The sequence below is a fragment of the Onychomys torridus genome, chromosome 10 (assembly GCF_903995425.1).
Source record: "Onychomys torridus chromosome 10, mOncTor1.1, whole genome shotgun sequence".
Classification (NCBI taxonomy): domain Eukaryota; kingdom Metazoa; phylum Chordata; class Mammalia; order Rodentia; family Cricetidae; genus Onychomys; species Onychomys torridus.
Window position 1 is genome coordinate 70,876,799 of NC_050452.1, and position 17,340 is coordinate 70,894,138.

General features: G+C 42.6%; 1 protein-coding gene across 2 annotated transcripts in view; it reads right to left on the bottom strand.

Annotated features, from left to right (window-relative positions):
- Positions 1 to 3,402: 3,402 nt before the first annotated feature.
- Pigg (phosphatidylinositol glycan anchor biosynthesis class G) overlaps positions 3,403 to 17,340 on the bottom strand; it is a 51,204-nt gene continuing 37,266 nt past the window's right edge. For both annotated transcript variants that reach the window (XR_004946081.1, XR_004946080.1), the window contains 2 exons: positions 5,126 to 5,363; positions 3,403 to 3,513 (listed from right to left, as the gene is read on the bottom strand). The gene's annotated coding sequence lies outside the window, so the exon portion shown is untranslated. The remainder of the gene's footprint in view (positions 3,514 to 5,125; positions 5,364 to 17,340) is intronic.

Genomic DNA, 17,340 nt, shown 5'->3' on the forward strand with positions numbered 1-17,340 from the left:
CTTCTGTGAAGAAGCCCCCTGTTTAAGGAGGAGGCACAGTTCCCAGTTGCTGGCTGTGTGATGGCACCTTGCCTCAACTCCTAAGTGCCCTGCCCAGAGCTTCCCTCTATCTTTGGTGACTGTAGGCATTTTACCCCAGCTGGGACCTAGCTAGCTGCCCTCTACAGCAAGGGCACTAGAGGGTACCCCAATCCCATTTTCCATGAAGAGCACCGAGGTCCATCACCAGCCATGAGCCAATCTATGGTGGTGAGAACTGGTCTTACCTATGCTTGGACATTTCCTTTGAAGCTTGAGGATCTGATCAAAGAGTCAGTCCTCACAACTATATTGAAGCCACCCAAGGAAAAGCCATCACTCATGGCTAGTTTTCTTGGTTTTCACTTATATCAGACCTTTGATGTCTTGGGGCAAGGTGAAAAAAAAGGCTAAGCCTGATTTGCTGGTTTGTTCTGCTGTTGGTCTCTTTAGTCCAGCCCTCCTGTGCTACATTAGTAGCCAACTGGCCATCAGCCTAAGCAGAAATGTTACAAATGGCAGCATAAACTGACTTAAGATGTTTTCTCCTATCTACTCAAATCCAAGCATGTGACATTGCCAGGTGTTTCCAACTGAGAGCAGAGACCTCACAGGTGGGTATAAGCCACTCTCCTAGGTCCACTCAGGAGCCTTGTGGATGAGCACAAGCAGCCTGGGTGGAGTGGATCTATAGGCTGCATAGATGCACCAAGTTAGTCCTCACTGGACCTTTGTTTTTCTCCTAAGGTGTTTAAGTCTCGCACACTTTACATAGCTCAAAACGTTAGATGCCTCATGAGTCTTTAAATTATCTATCAAGGTCAGTGGCCTCTTTTCATTTCAGATTTTTCTTGAAATGGAAGTTTTGCAGGAAGGACTGGGGTGGGCAAGACCAGAGGCCAGGGAAAGCAGAGCATTATGACATTTGTGCATACTGTCTGACCAGGGAAGCAGGGGGAACCTGGGACGAGGAAGATGGGAGGCTACCTGGGCAAAGTAGCCTCTTCCACAAGACCAATGAATTAGATAAGTGCTTCAAGATTTGGCGTTCCTAACTTTCAAGTCCATAAATATTGTTAGCTCCACTTTTACAGAGGCGAGTATGAGATGTGGGGTAGCAAAGTTTCACTTCTAAAGCTTACTGGAGAAAAGGAATCCCACTGTTGTTGAAGTCAGTGTCCTGTAAAGATCAGTTCTCAGGGAACTTGGCAGAGAGAGGATCACGAGGCTGCTGACACCCCACTCTGCACTCCAACCCCCAGCAGCTCTCACTCATTCCACTCTTCTTCCTGAAGTTTGAAGTGGTTGTTCAAGCTGATTCTTTACGCTACTTAGTAAACAAGTCACTTCTTGTCCTTTCTTTCAAAATTAGACACAAATACATCTTAGTATTTTTACATGCTAAATACTATTTGTAAGGCATTATTTTGTTCAGCAGAAGTTCGCTGTCCTTAGGGGTAGGAGCTTAGTTTTAGGGGGCTAGGATATGGTATGGACTTGGACAGAGAAACTACCAAGCAAACCATGTTTTATTACAGAATCAGTGGACACTAATACCTGCATTTTCATGCATTGCCTTAGAAGGATGACATGAAGTAACACTACACAGGTCAGATAAGTGAAGTCTGGGCATCTGAGACACAGTGGAATCCATTTTTAGCTTTGTAGCCTAGCTGTGGGTCCCTGGTCTTACACTGACATCTTCCTGTTGAAGTTTATATCATAGGATGAACATACAAACGCCCCCTGAGGCCATGTCTAAGTATGAACAGGCAGACAGAGAAGACCATTATCAGTGTCGATGCATTTCAGTGGGTTCATGTGAGACATTCTGGGATCTGGGCAGGGGTCGGCTGTCAAGACTTAACCCCTAGCCTCCATGTGTGTTACTCGGAGCCTGCTACGTGCAACTCCAGTGTTGACCACTTGGCACATCCTTGTGAATGTGCTTGTCCTACAGTATCACCCAAAGTCATCATCATCCCCAAAATATTTCTTCTCACTAAGAACTCAGGAAAGTAATAAATGGCAGAGACCTTAAGAAAAATGAGCTGGCATATAATTAAGCACTAGCAGCTTACATACCTTACCTGTGAGCACTGCTGTGGCCCCATGTCAACGGGTTAATTTCAAGGGCCTTCATCAATAGGAAAAAGACCCCAAAAGGGAGAAAGAAATTGATTTAGCAAGCAACTATCCTTATATTCTCAAAATTGAAATCTGAGCAGTTCCTGGGGTAGGAGGAAAAGCCTGGTGGTTCTGTTACTAAGTTCCCTTCCCAGGGGAGATGTAAACCAACATCCCCTCCTCCTAAGGTTCCAACAACAAACAGGTATGATTCCACTAGAGTTCACTCTGGAGAAGCAATGAGTTTATTGAGTTTACTTATAAAGCATAGGTGAGGGGTATGGTGCTCCCTACCAAAAGGCACCATTGGAATGTCTTTACTCAGCTTTCCCACAGTTAAACAGATGGAAGTCCACCCCGCCAATCTTGCCTGACGTATATACTCCAGATGAGGCCCTCTGCAATTAAGGCAGAAATACATGTGCTTGGTAGTATGGAGTGACTAGAGAGTCAACAAACCCAGCTGGGATGATCTTTTGCAAAGATGGAAGTTGTTTGGCTAGGAGGATAGTCATGGACAGCAGCCCTGTGGCAGGTATGTTCAACCCAGTATTCTTAGTCTGTGTTCTATATTTTTCTCTCAGAGAGTCCCTGATCTTGTGATATTTCACTTTATCAGCCATTGATCCTCAATGGACTGTCACCGTCAGATCAATAAAATCTCAGTTAAAACATAGGATACTCCACAAAATTCATGCTTTTTTGGCCACTTTCTGTTCATGGCCACCTATGGTGAGGGAAGGAGTCAGACAAGGAGGCTCTTCTGGCCCTTCACTGGTCCTCCTTACAGCAATGAGCAGGGCAGGCAGGGCCCCTGCTTTCCAGGCCTTTTGACTCTCCTCTATGCAACCTCTGTGAGACCCCTATTGTTCCTGCTGGGGCCCCACCCAGAATTTTTCCTTTGAAATGGTTTCTGAGTCACCCACTGACCTCTTCATCTCCTTTCTTTTCTTCTCTCTCTCTCTCTCTCTCTCTCTCTCTCTCTCTCTCTCTCTCTCCCTCTCTTTCTCTTTTTGAGACAGGATCTCATTTTTTAGCTCCGGTTGGCCCAGAACTCAATATGTAAACCAGGCTGTTCTTAAGCTTACAAGAAATCTGTCTGCCTCTGCCTCCTGAGTGGTGGGATTACACCATTTACACCATGCCCAGCTTCATCTCTACTCTTCCCCTCCCTCCGAGACATGGTTTTTCTGTGTAGGCTGTCCTGGAACTCTCTCTGTAGACCAGGCTGGCCTCCCACTCACGGAGATCCACTTGCCTCCCCCTCCTGAGTGCTGGGATTAAAGGTGCACACCACCACCGCTTGGGGTTCATCTCTACTCTTGATGCAACATTTTCCTGAAATCTGGCCATGTCATGTTGCTTCACCTAGAAAAAGTCCAGAAAAAGGAACACCTTTACTATGGTTTGCCCAGGGATGAGGAAGAACTGATCAGGGTTCCCAATGGGCAGTCCAGTGACTGAATACATGCGAGGACCTACAATGATGTTCCAGGCAAATAAAAGGCCTGCGCTGTATCTGAGGGAGGTCATATGGAGGAAGAGTCTGTTACCAGATATAGGTAAGCACTGGTGGCATCTCAAGAGGCCATTTTTATCTTTCTCTATGAAGGGCATGTGTTAGGGAGGAGGGGAGACTACCTAGGTGAGAGCAGGTGTATGTAGAGAGGAGGAAGGGCGGGCCTTGAGAGTAATAGAGTAATAATAGCAGCAATGACAAACAGCAGCAGACAGACCCCACTGTTCCTGGTGCTTCATGCTGTTTATATCACTTGTTCTCTTGAGACCCTGATGCTGTTAACATCTGGTTTATAGACAAGAAGACAGAGGAACCTAAGGACCCCAGCACATTTGCCACTAAAGGAAGCAGAGATGAGGTCCCTATCACCAGTCTACCTGTTACAGCAAGGACCACCGTGATCCAGGCTTGCTTGGCTTCCTTTCCTAAATCCAGTTCCTAGAGCCTGTGTCAAGACACCTATGTCCACCCCCTTCTCCTGCCCCTTGTGCAACTCAAGGGTTCCTTTTCATGCTCTTCATCTGGGAAATATGAACATTTTGTATAGTTCAGTCTGCATGCCTCCTGAGGAGCTGTCTATGTTCTCATGTTCACTTGGACCCCAGCCTATAACCATCACAGTACTTACCCCCTTATAGGTAGAAATGGCTGAACCCCAAGCCTGCTATTTGAACAGCCCTAAACCTGTGGGGTAGGCCTGGCCTCCTCTGTTTTGCATGGGCAGAACTGGCCACATATCTAGAATATTCTCAATGACTGGCAGATGTGGAATCATCATGGTGGGATCCACACAATAGCATTCCTATGATAACATACAGGTGACAGGATGTAGCTGGCACTTTCTTTGAGCTGCCAACCAGCTCCCAAATAAAGACACGGAGACTTATTATTAGTTGTGAATGTTTGGCCTTAGCTTGGGCTTGTCCCACTAGCTCTTTTAACTTAATTTAACCTGTTTCTAGTCATCTATGTTTTGCCTTGAGGCTTTTTTTTTTTTAACCTTTCATTCTGTATGTCCTACTTTCCTGCTTCCTCTGTGTCTGTCTGTCTGTCCCCTGGCATCTCCCTGGTGTCTCTTTTCTTTCTCCTCCAAGCCTAAATTGCTCCTCCTACTTACTCTCCCTTCCCAGAAATCCAGCCTATACCTTTTCCCTTGCTACTGGCCATTAAGCTTTTTATTAGACCAATCAGGTGCCTTAAGCGGGCAAGGTAAAACAGCAACACATCTTTATCTGATTAAACAAATGCAACACATCTTTACATGGTTAAACAAATATTCTTCAGCAGTAGGATGCACAGTGGGATGTGGGTGCTGGTTGGAGGAATGGGTGGGGCTAATGGACAAACACTGACAAGGAATGGACTTGGTGATGCTCTCCAGTGTTTAATGGACTTGGGGACTTTTTTTGCTGGCAGCATCCACTTGTATTCATTCACGAAGGGCACTGTAGGGGTACTTACTGTGTGCAGATTCAGTGTTGGTATGGGGGTGTAAAGATGACCAAAATCAGCAGAGGAAATAGATGTCTGCTTTCATTTCTGTGGCTCTGGGCCAAGTGCCTCCATGAAAAACATTCTTTCCCTCTAGTAGTAGAACCAGCCAGCTTCTGAGATCTCAGTCGGGTACAGAGAAGGAGGAAATTGTCCCAGCCTTGGGCAATAAGGGCTAGCACACAGTAGGCCAGGTGTGCTCATTTATCTGAAAAGACATGGCAAATGAAGGAAAATACGAAACAGTAAACGTAATTGCGGACGGGGAAAAGCTTTCTGAAAATTTCTTACATTTGTCTTATTTGCAAGTTTTTTTAAAGATAGCCACAAATAACAGTACTTTTACAGCGCAGGCTGGCATTTATCACTCCTCTTTCTAGAGGGACTGTCCGACATGGCCTTCAAAGGGCTCCTGGTCTGGATGAGAGACTTGTTTTCAGTGGCTACAGGTCTGGGGCCTTAGAGAATCTATAGAAGAGGTAATACATAAATTCCTTATGTCTCCCCGCTTGCTCTGTCAGGACCTTCAGAATACCATCTCCCAAACTGTTCTCCTTAGGACCTTGGGAGGTTCTCTCTCCTGTTTTCCTGAGTCCCTTCCCAGCAGAGGTCTTTGAATTCCCACATCCTCAATTTCCCTTTGCTGCAGCACTTCCCAACTGCACCCCACCCATCCCTCCACAGGAACAGGAACTGCCCTGGAGGAGGGTCTGCGGGGGCCTGCCCATGACAGCCCCTCCGCTTTTTAAAGTGTAATTCAGGTTATTTTCTCCTTAAATGCGTGACTTTGCCTCTCCCACACTGAAGCTCAGCTGCCACTGTGCGGCCGCCTACTCATACTGCTGCAGGATATCGCCCAGCTCAGAGCTCTGGTGTTCCCACCACGAACCATCTCAAGGTTCTCTGGAGACAAAAGCATGTCTAGGCACAAATGGTCATGTCCTTTGTTACTTATCATCTGATCCAGGTGTGGATCTAACTGTGGTCCTCGAGTCAGGTCATCAAGGCTAATTGGTCTTGAGTGCGTGTGCGTGTGCGTGTGCGTGTGCGTGTGCGTGTGCGTGTGCGTGTGCGTGTGAGAGAGAGAGAGAGAGAGAGAGAGAGAGAGAGAGAGAGAGAGAGAGAGAATAGGTCTTTATCGTGAAGTCACTTTCAGGTGGGAAGGATGAGCCTTAAAAGACTTCTGTATTCAGATCAGAGCTGTCTGCTCCCTCCAGAAGGCGTTGGGGAGTCAGTGGTCTTCCTGGGGCTTGGAACAAGGTAGAACTCAAGCTTGTCTTTGTATGGTATTTGTGGGAGTTTTACAGACCAGATTGCAGGTAGACAGTGTGAAAGCCTTGACTATTCTTTAAAACTGATGTCCAGATGTCCGTTCATCACTTGTTCAAGATCCCTCAAGGCTCTAAATGTGCCCTTTTCTCCAATTATATCCATATTCTCTTCCAATGAGGGGCTCACCAAGCCCCAGAACTCCTTCCAGGGGGCCTGCAGCCCCTGTAGCACACTTCTGATTGAGTTCATTCTCTCTTCACCAGCAGATGTCAGCCAGCTCCAGCACTACTAGGTGCCTTGGATGCCTGCTGGTTACTGTCTCAGCAATTGCCACTCCTTAATCCAAGTCTCTGTTCTACTCTTTGGGGGAAATGTAGGATAAAGAGATTTCAAAGAATCTGGTTGTGTTTTGCATCTTGAATATACCTCAGTCTAGACAAAGCACAATTCAACCTCTCAAGGCCTGGATAGCAGTGTTAGCTAGTCAGCCTCTGAGCTTAGAACAATCTTTCTACATGCTTCTTGTATTGAAAATCAGGACAAATTGGAGCATATCATACCACATATACATTTATAGTTTGAGACCTATTTACATTGTCATCAGAATTATGGCATTAAATTTTTAAACTAAAAAAATGGAGAAGAAAAATTAAATTTGGTTTTAAAATTCTTCCCCCAACTCAATCCACTTCCCTTTATTCTATTGGTTACTTGTTTATTTTATTCCTACATAAAATACAGAAGTATCCAGAACTCTTTCCCAATTCTTCCCTCTGACTCGCTGAGATATCAATTACATGGAGCTGGTGGTCATCCCTGTCTTAGTGACCTTTCTGTTGCTGTGAAGATACAACATCACCAAGGCAACTTAAAGAAGGAAGTTACTGGGGGCTTATAGTTTCAGAGGGTAAGTCCATAACCATCATGGTGGAGAGCATGGCAATAGGCAGGCAAGCAGGCATGGCACTGGAGCAGCAGCTGAAAGCTCACATCTCATCTACAAGCATGAAGCAGAGAGGGCTAACGGAATGGTGAGGGCTTTTGAGACACCTCCAGTGACACACCTCCTCCAACAAGGCCACACCTCTTAATCTTTCCCAAACAGTTCCACAAACTGGTGACTAAGTATTCAAACATGCAAACCTACCATTGTGGTGGTTTGATAAGAATGCCCCCCCCATAGGCTCATATGTTTGAATTCTTAGTTACCAGGGAGTGGAACACTTTGATAGGATTAAGTGATGTGGTCTTGTTGGAGGAAGTGTGTCACTAGGGGTGGCTTTGAGGTTTCAAAAGCCCTGCTAAGCCCAGTTTCTTGCTTTGCTTGCAGATGAGGATATAACTCTCAGCACCATGCTTGCCATGCCTGCTGCCATGCTTCCTGCTGATAATACTGGACTAAGCCTCTAAACCTATAAGCAAGCCCCCAATAAAATGCTTCCTTTCATAAGAGCTGCCTTGGTCATGGTATTGATTCATAGCAATAGAACACTGACTAAAACAACCCCTAAGCATGTTTTTAGGTAGTACATAGTTGCACGTGTCCCCATACACAATGTGCTGTATTCTTTTATACATTTAAAATTTTTACATAAGCATACTGTATTTAGTCTTTTTTTGTACACATCATGTTTCTAAGATTCACTTGTGACAATACATTAAATCTGGCTCACTTTTCCTGATATTTTATTTCATTGTGTAGGTAAGCAACAGCCCATTTATTGCTCCTCTACTGAGGTGCTCACAGTTCTCTCTCACTGTTACAGTCTGTGGTGTGGGGAAGCCCTTTTACTTGCTGCTGTGGTTTGGATATAGCTTGAGTGCAACCCCTGATGGTTCATGTGTTAAAAGCTTTGTCCCCAAAATAGCAACATTAAGTGGTGGTGACATTTTTAAGAGGCAAGTTTATTGCAGGATAAAGAGGTCATTGAGATGATGCCCTTCGAAAGTATTAACGCTGGTCTTACAGAGTGAATTAGTTCCCACAGAGTGAGCGAGCAATCATTAAAGAGAAAAAGTGGTTCCTCTCCACTAGCTGCTTCCTGTTTCATTATGTGACCATTCTTGCACTCCTGCCATTGTGAGGTCATCTGATAGGACAACCTCACAAGAGAGGAGCTGAAGCTGGTACCACACCCTTGAACTCCTATGAGGCTAAATAAACCCCCTTTCTTTGTAAAGTGCCTAGGCTTGGGATTTTTTTAATAGTATGTATATATGTGTGTGCCTGCATAAACCACTTGCATGCAAGTGCCTGTGGAGGCCAGAAGAGAGTGTCAGATTTCCTGCAATTGAGTTTTAGGCCATTGTGAGCAAACTAATATGGGTGTTAAGAACTGAACCTACATTCTTTACGAGAGCTGTAAGTGCTCTTAACTACTGAGTCATCTCTTGAGCCCTGGTATTTTGTCAGCAGATAAAAAAAGACTAATACAGTTGCCATACAAATGGTATGTTGGAAACCCTGGTAAAATAGACTAGGGCTTGGCATTTGTACCAGAAGTGAGACAATGTTTGGGACTCAGCCCTCAACCTGTAGGATCTGATGGTCTCCAAGCAGATAGTGTCAGAGTTGAGCTGAATCAGAGGACACTCTGCTGAGGTCTGCTGCAGAAGTGATTGGTGGCTGCGGTGTGGGTTGTGGTGATATTTTGTTTGCTTTAACAAATAAAGCTTGCTTGGAGATCAGAGAAGCAGAGCAGCCAGCCACTAGAAAGACTTCTTACCTCTAGGAATCCTTAGACTGAAAGGGCCAAGCTCCTGTCTCCACCCTGCCTTATCACTTCCTCTCTCTGCTCAGCCATATCACTTCCTATTTCCTCCTCCCAATGCTGAAATAAAAGCCATGAGATTCTAAGTGCTGGGTTAATGGTGTGTGCCACCACTGCCTGGCCTCTAGTAGCTAGCTCTGCACTCTGAACTCCAGGCAAGCGTTCTATCTTTTCTTTCTTTCTTTCTTTCTTTCTTTCTTTCTTTCTTTCCTTTCTTTCTCTTTCTTTCTTTCTTTCTTTCTTTCCTTCCTTCCTTCCTTCTTTCTTTCTTTCTTTCTTTCTTTCTTTCTTTCTTTCTTTCTTCCTTTTTTTTTTTTTTTTGAGCTGAGGATCGAATCCCAGGCCTTGCAGTTGCTAGGCAAGCGCTCTACCACTGAGCTAAATCCTCAAACCCCAAGCTTTATTTCTTAAAGCACAAACAAAATATCACATTTCCCCTTTTTTGCTTTAAATAAAAAAAGGTTAAAATCCTCCATACATCTAGATTTGACCAAAGCATTATATATTGTGAGAGAATCCAAGTTGATTTTCTGCATCTCAGATTGGGGATACTACCTAACATGCTCTTCGAGGATAGTACTACCTGGATAGCAAAGCATGATAAAGTAATCACAAGAAAGCAAAGTTGTACACCTGTATAACTCATAAACATGAATACAAAACTTATTTTCTTTTTACATGTGTATGTGTGTGTCCTATGTGTGCATACACATGCATGTTTCTATGTGTGGGTACACGTATGTGCATACACATGCAGAAACCTAAGGTTGGTGTTGGGAATCTTCTTCACTCACTCTTCTACCTTGTTCTTTGAGGAAGGGTCTAACTAGGCAGTTTGCTTCAACAATTCCATCTCCTTACAAGGATGGAATTGCTGGCAGAGTGCTAGACCCACCTGGCATTTACATAGGTTCTCAGAACTGAACTCTGAACTCTGGTTCTTTTTTTTTTTTTTTTTTTTTTTTTTTTTTTGCAAGAGCTTTTGCCACTGAGCCATCTTCCTAGCCCAATGCAAAACTTCTTAACAGAATAATGGCTAACACTAGGGAGGAATGCATTAATTCTTGGGTGACTAACCCCAAATGAATAGAAATTTATTAAATTGCTTCAAAAAGTATTGAAAATAATCTTAAGGAACTCAGTAAGAAGATATAAGAGAAGCTGTAGATAACCACTATAGTGTGGATGTGTTTAGAGTATCTTTCAGTTTTTCTGTGTTAGAACCTTGGTCCTTAGTGTGATGAGGCTGAGGTGGTGTGACTTTTAAGATGGGAAGCTAGTGCACAATCATCAGGAGGTTTCCTACCCTCGGAAGGTATTATGTTGGTCTACCATAGTGATCTATCAATACTTGCTTCTTGCTTTACCATGGAACCTCTTCTTCATGTATGTCCACTCACTGTGATGCCATCTGCCACATTATGATGCAGTCATGAAGTCCTTATAAGAGTTTAGAAGATGTTGTAGCATGGATCCTAATTAGTCTTAATAATTAAAAACCCAGAGTCAGATATCAGGATAAATGCAGAAAGATCAGAGAAGTAAAGCAGCCAGCCGAAGTCACCTTATACCTCCATGACTCCTCAGACCTAGAAGTGGGTGAGCTCCTGTCTCCACCCCACCTTATCACTACCTCTCTCAGCCCAACCATCACTTCCCATCTGTTTATATATACAGACTTATAGACCTCTATGGTTAGCTAGTAGCTAGTTCCACCCTCTGATCTTCAAGAAGGCTTTATTTGTTAGAGCACAAAATATCACTACATTTCCCCCTTTTTGTCTAAAGTAAAAAAAAGAAAAGTTATAGCTAATATAAGAAAAACTATATATAATAAGTACAATAACTATATACAATATATACAGGCAACAAATACATCAACAATATCTAGTCCATAAACATTTGACAAATTCAGAGAAAATGCTCCATTATCTATCCTATCTTGGTGAGTCTAAAAAGTTATACCTAAGTCACTTTCTATTCTTTTTTTTTTTTTTCAAAAGATTTATTTATTATGTATATATTGTACTGCCTGCATGCCAGAAGAGGGCGCCAGATCTCATTACAGATGGTTGTGAGCCACCATGTGGTTGCTGGGAATTGAACTCAGGACCTCTGGAAGAACAGCCAGTGCTCTTAACCGCTGAGCCATCTCTCCAGCCCCTCACTTTCTATTCTAACTTGCATTACCAAAACTATCTTTTAATGTCTCTCAACCCTAAACACTTTATAGCTCTTTAGTGAATTTCTTTTCTGAATCTGGTAACAAGGAAAACTATAACTATAAAGTCGTCAACTCTATCAGAAACCCAAGAAGAAAATAAAATTACCTGAGTAAGAAAGAATTACAATCAAGCAACTTCCAAAAATTTTGAAAAATGACAGAAACAGCTGGCTGCCTGGACAGTTATCAAAGGTTCCTCTGCAATTGGGACATCCATCTCCAGCCTACAGGCCTAGCATATCTGACAGACTTTTCTGTGAAGCAGGGTATTCTGAAGGGCTGTCCTACCTTGTCTTGGCAAAGTTTGGCAGTCATTTTCTTTTGTGTCCTGCTTATTCAATTTGGATGGCATACCATCAGCAGTTAAGGCAAGAGCACTTTCTTGCCCAGTGACTAACTTTTGCCACAAAGAAAGTAAACTCTACATGGAGTTTCTTTGATGCCCATCATTTTCTCTGAAGTAGAATGGTGATGCCATGAGCAGACATGTCTCATTGTCATAAAAAACACCCTTAGGTTAATAAAACATTTTAAATGCCATATTCTATATGTCTTTGAAGTCTTTGAAGACCATCTATATAAAATATATCTCTTTTATTTTTCAGAGCTGAGGACCAAACCCAGGGCCTTGTGCTTGCTAGGCAAACACTCTACCACTGAGCTAAATCCCCAACCCTAAATATATATCTCTATATGGTCTTGAAAGCACATCTAACATATCTACACATTTGATCATCATAAATGATTAATTACTAACCTGTTTCTTGATTATCCTAAATAGTTTATAGCTTTCAAAATTTAGAATTTTGCCTTATATTTTTAAGTGAGCTATATAAACATAATCCCTCAAAGAAGAGTAGAGATATACATATAATATAACAAAATTGACTTTAAATTTGTATCAGTAAACTAAAATCCATACCAATGTAAAGTATTTTGAGATTAGCAGTTGTTTTTTGGATTAAAGTAGATTCAATAATCTGCCCTTTTTTATTATAATTACCTAACTTTTTTCCCACCATTTTTACACCATATCCCCCTTTCATCTTAGAAAGAGACTGACTATAACCATTAACAATTTATAACCAACCCCCCTTAAATGAAAATAAACATTCATAATTTATTTTTGGAAATGTGAGTATAGTTCTATAGACTACTTCTTGTTGATTGGGGGCACTGGTAATCTTTGAGGGACCCTAAGAAAATTTTGTCCTGGGATGATCAGCAGTATGTTGATAGATATCACCTGTCAAGATTCAGAAGGTCGCCCCTGATCATACCTGATCCATATTATTCTAGAATGAATCCACAACCTCTCATCTCCTGTGGGAACAAAACTCCAAAACATTTTTGATTTCCATTTGATAAATAATATTTTTAATTTCTTTCCTTTTCTTTTTCTTTTTTTTTTTTTCTGAGACAGGGTTTCTCTGTGTAGCTTTAAGCCTTTCCTGGAATGCACTCTATAGCCCAGGCTGGCCTCGAACTCACAGAAATCCTCCTGCCTCTGCCTCCTGCATGCTGGAATAAAAGGCATGCACCACCACCACCTGGCTTGATTTTTTAAAAGTAAGATAGTCCTAAAGTATCTAGGTTGGTTCAATGTTGCAGTCTTGTTCACAAGCCCATGTCTGCTAGCAGCTGTCTTTTGCTCACTATGATTCAAAAAGTTCAAAATCAACACAATAACATAAAGGATCCAGACTCTCTGTGTATTTCCCATCTCTATGTGGCTTATTCTTTTTTTATATTATTTTACTTCTCTCTTTAAAGACTTTATTATATTATTTTTAAACTATTTATTCCTTTCTATAACTGTCCATACCTTTCTTCTTTCTTTCTTTTTTTCTTTCTTTCTTTTTTTTTTTTTTTTTTTTGAGCTGAGGATCGAACCCAGGGCCTTGTGCTTGCTAGGCAAGCACTCTACCACTGAGCTAAATCCCCAGCCCCTCTTATTTCTTTCTTAAGCCTTTGCACTTTGTAAAACACATTGGAACCTCTAAAACACATTGGAACCTGTTTAGAAGTTGTTTGTTGGTTTGTACCTCTTTTTACTGTGTATCTTTTAGCCTTTTTATCCATCTGAGCAAAAGCTAAATCAGCCATGTAGCATACTACCAGAGCTTGTGCTGATAGCTTAAGCCTGCAGGCAATGACCAGGAGAATCCTCTCTGTACCACGGCCTGTGAGAGAGACTGCTGTAGAAACCCACCATACGGCTTAGCTCGTGGTGACTGGCGGCCAGCTCCCTATCAAAGGCAGCACAGGGAGACATGTCTTTGCATGGCTGCTGGCATGAGACTGTGAGGCTAGGAAGCTCAGTGTGGCTCCATTTCTGTGCATTTAGAATCTTTTTTTAAAGCTTTCTCAGGTCTATGTGGATCCATGCCCAATGGTGGGTGCCATTTGTAGCATGAATTCTAATTGGTCTTAATAATTAAAAACCCAGAGTTAGATATCAGGATAAATGCTGAAAGATCAGAGAAGTAACAAGCCAGCCAGTCATCTCTTCCATGACTCCTCAGATCAAAAAGAGGGCAAGCTCCTGTCTCCATCCCACCTTATCACTTCCTCTTTCCACCCAGCCATATCACTTCCTGTCTGTTGTCTATACAGACCTACAGACCTCTATGGTTAGCTAATGGCTAGCTCCACTCTCTGATCTTCAGGCAGGCTTTATTTGGTAGAGCACAAGCAAAATATCACATTAGTACCATGCTCTTGGATCTGCAAAAATTTGAGCAAATAAGCCATTTTCCTGCATAAAAGACCCAGTTTTAGGTATTTTGTCATGGCAATAGTAAACACCAAGATTCCTGTTCATGGGCTTGCTTACAGTCAAGTTTTCTCTGGGCCACATCTCGGTTAAGGTCAGGGTGTGTATGTTTTGTTCCACCAGGTACTGCAGGATTGCCAGGCCCAGTGAAGCTTCCTACAAAGAGACACGGAAAAGGGCATTTCCTAATTCTCTCAGTAGCTGGTGTTCCTGGTCTCAGCAATTTTGTCTTTTTTTTTTTTTTTTTTTTTTTTTTTGATGTTATGAAGTGGTATCTTGTCCTCACTTTCATTCTATAATTGTTAAAGTGTCTTTACTGAGCATTTAGTGTATTTTATGCTCTTTTTCTAGCTTTCAAAAACGTGTTTCTTTTCCCTTGATAAATAAGACTTGTGTATTAGCTGTAGAAGTTGCTGTATTAATTACATTTTTTGTAATTAAAAAATCACAACCAAAAAAAAAATGCCAGCTTAAGGAAGAGTTTATTTTGGCTTACAGTACCAGAGGGCTAGAGTCCATAATGGCAGAGGCATGGTGTGGTAGTGAGAGTAGACAGCTGGCTGATCACATTTTATATGCACACAGGAAGAGAAGGGGAGAGGGGAAGGGGAAGATAGATAGAGAACCTAAAATTTGGCCTTCAGTGACAAGCTTCCTCCAGAAAGGCTCTACCTTCTAAACATTCCATAGCCTTCCAAGTATTCAAATATATGCGCCCATTTATCATTCAAACTACCACAGGTTCACTGCACATTCTAGATACCACTTGTCAGTCTATTTCCTGTTACTGTAATAGAACACTTGGGGTGGGGTGCTTTATAGATCAATTAACCCATGGTTCTGGAGCCTGGAAAATCCCAGATCAAGGTAGAAGTTACTGGAGAGGGTTTCATGCTGTTTCATTCTGTGGTAGAGGGAAGAAAGGCAAGCCAACGAGAGGCCAATTTGCTGTTATCAGCAACTCATTCCTGCAAGAACTTACCTACTATATAACAACTAACTTATCCCATAATAACTGATTATGCCCTGTCATAATTAATTCACATCCTAAAATAAGTAAAAAAAAAAAACAACAAAAGACAAAAAACAAAAAAACCCTTACAATTAAGTCAACCTTGCAGTAACTAGCCCGTCTGAAATAACTAACCCATGCTGTGATAATCGATCTCAACAACTCATTTCTGGAATGAAGTCTTAGGGTTAGGATTAGTTCTCATGACCTTATCCCCTCTTAGCATCTCATTTTTCAACATGTCTGCACTGGGATACCCAACATTATCCTAGGGTTTGCAGATATTTTATCTCAGGTACAGCTGTCTTTTTATTTGGCAAAAATGAATTATATTTGTTAATCTTTTCTTTAAAGACTGTGCTTCCTGTTTTGTTCTTAAGAAATTCTCTTGATCCTAAAGCTTCCTTTCTTGTAAAATTGTTCTTGTTGCTTTATTTTTATTTTTGTATTTAGGTCTTTAATTTATTTAGGAATTTATTTTTCTTTATAATGTGAGCACACCTCTGATTTTATCCTTCACCATTATATGCCTATGTGTGTGTGTGTTGTTGGTTATTTTTACTCTTTACTCTGTTGGCTCTTTTGGGGAGCTCACCACCCAGCTCCCAAATAAATATATAGAGGCTTATTCTTTCTTATAAATGCCCAACCTTAGTTTGGCTTGTTTCTTGCCAGCTTTCCTTAACTTAAATTGTCCCATTTACCTTTTGCCTCTGGGCTTTTTCTTTGTCTATTTCTGTGATCTTACTTTCACTGCTACTCAAGGATGGCTGGTGGCTGGTGGCTGTGTGGCTAGGTGGCTGTGTGGCTGGTGGCTGTGTGGCTAGGTGGCTGTGTGGCTGTGTGGCTGGTGGTTGTGTGGCTAGGTGGCTGTGTGGCTAGGTGGCTGTGTGGCTGATGGCTGTGTGGCTAGGTGGCTGTGTGGCTGGTGGCTGTGTGGCTAGGTGGCTGTGTGGCTGTGTGGCTAGGTGGCTGTGTGGCTAGGTGGCTGTGTGGCTGGTGGCTGTGTGGCTAGGTGGCTGTGTGGCTGGTGGCTGTGTGGCTAGGTGGCTGTGTGGCTGTGTGGCTGGTGGCTGTGTGGCTGTGTGGCTAGGTGGCTGTGTGGCTGGTGGTTGTGTGACTAGGTGGCTGTGTGGCTGGTGGCTGTGTGGCTGGTGGTTGTGTGGCTAGGTGGCTGTGTGGCTAGCTGGCTGTGTGGCTGGTGGCTGTGTGGCTAGGTGGCTGGCCTCTTCTTTTTTTGCTCCTTGATCTTTCTCTCTCCTTTTTAAGTTTTCTTTCTGTTGTATACAGTGTTCGGCCTGCATGGATGCTTGTACGCCAGAAGAGGGCACCAGATCCCATTACAGATGGTTGTGAACCACCATGTGGTTGCTGGGAATTGAACTCAGGACCTCTGGAAAAACAGCAAGTGCTCTTAACCTCTGAGTCACCTCTCCAGCTCTGCTCCTTGATCTCTCTTGCTTCCCAAATTTCCCCTTCCATTTATTCTCTCTGCCTGCCAGTTTCACCTCTCCTTTCTCGTACCTTGCTATGGGTCATTCAGCTCTTTCTTAGACTGAGCATGTGTTTTAGACAGGCACAGGAACACAGCTTCAGAGTTAAACAAATACAACATAAAAGCATGTAGCATATCATTAAAACAAATGTTCCACAGCATAAACAAATGTAACACATCTTAATACTCCACATGTGTATCTGCATCTGTAGATATAAATGTGTCATTTGTGACCTTGTCACCTTTATTAAAAATACTATTTCTGGGGCTGGACAGATGGCTCAGAGGTTAAGAGCACTGGCTGCTCTTCCAGAGGTCCTGAGTTCAATCCCCAGCAACCACATGGTGGCTCACTACCATTTGTAATGAGATCTGGTGCCCTCTTCTGGTCTGTAGACATACATGCAGACAGAACACTGTATACATAGTAAATAAATAAGTCTTAAAAAAACAAAACACCATTTCTAAGCTGTTCATAGCACTATTTTCCATGTTCATCCCACAATTTTTGCTAATGAAACCCAATATTCTACTTTCAAATGTTCTCAGTGCTCCTGGCACATCCCTCTATGAATGAGACTGTCTTAGACTTCATGGTGCTCTACCTCGACAACCTGGAAGTGAGTGGGCTTTAA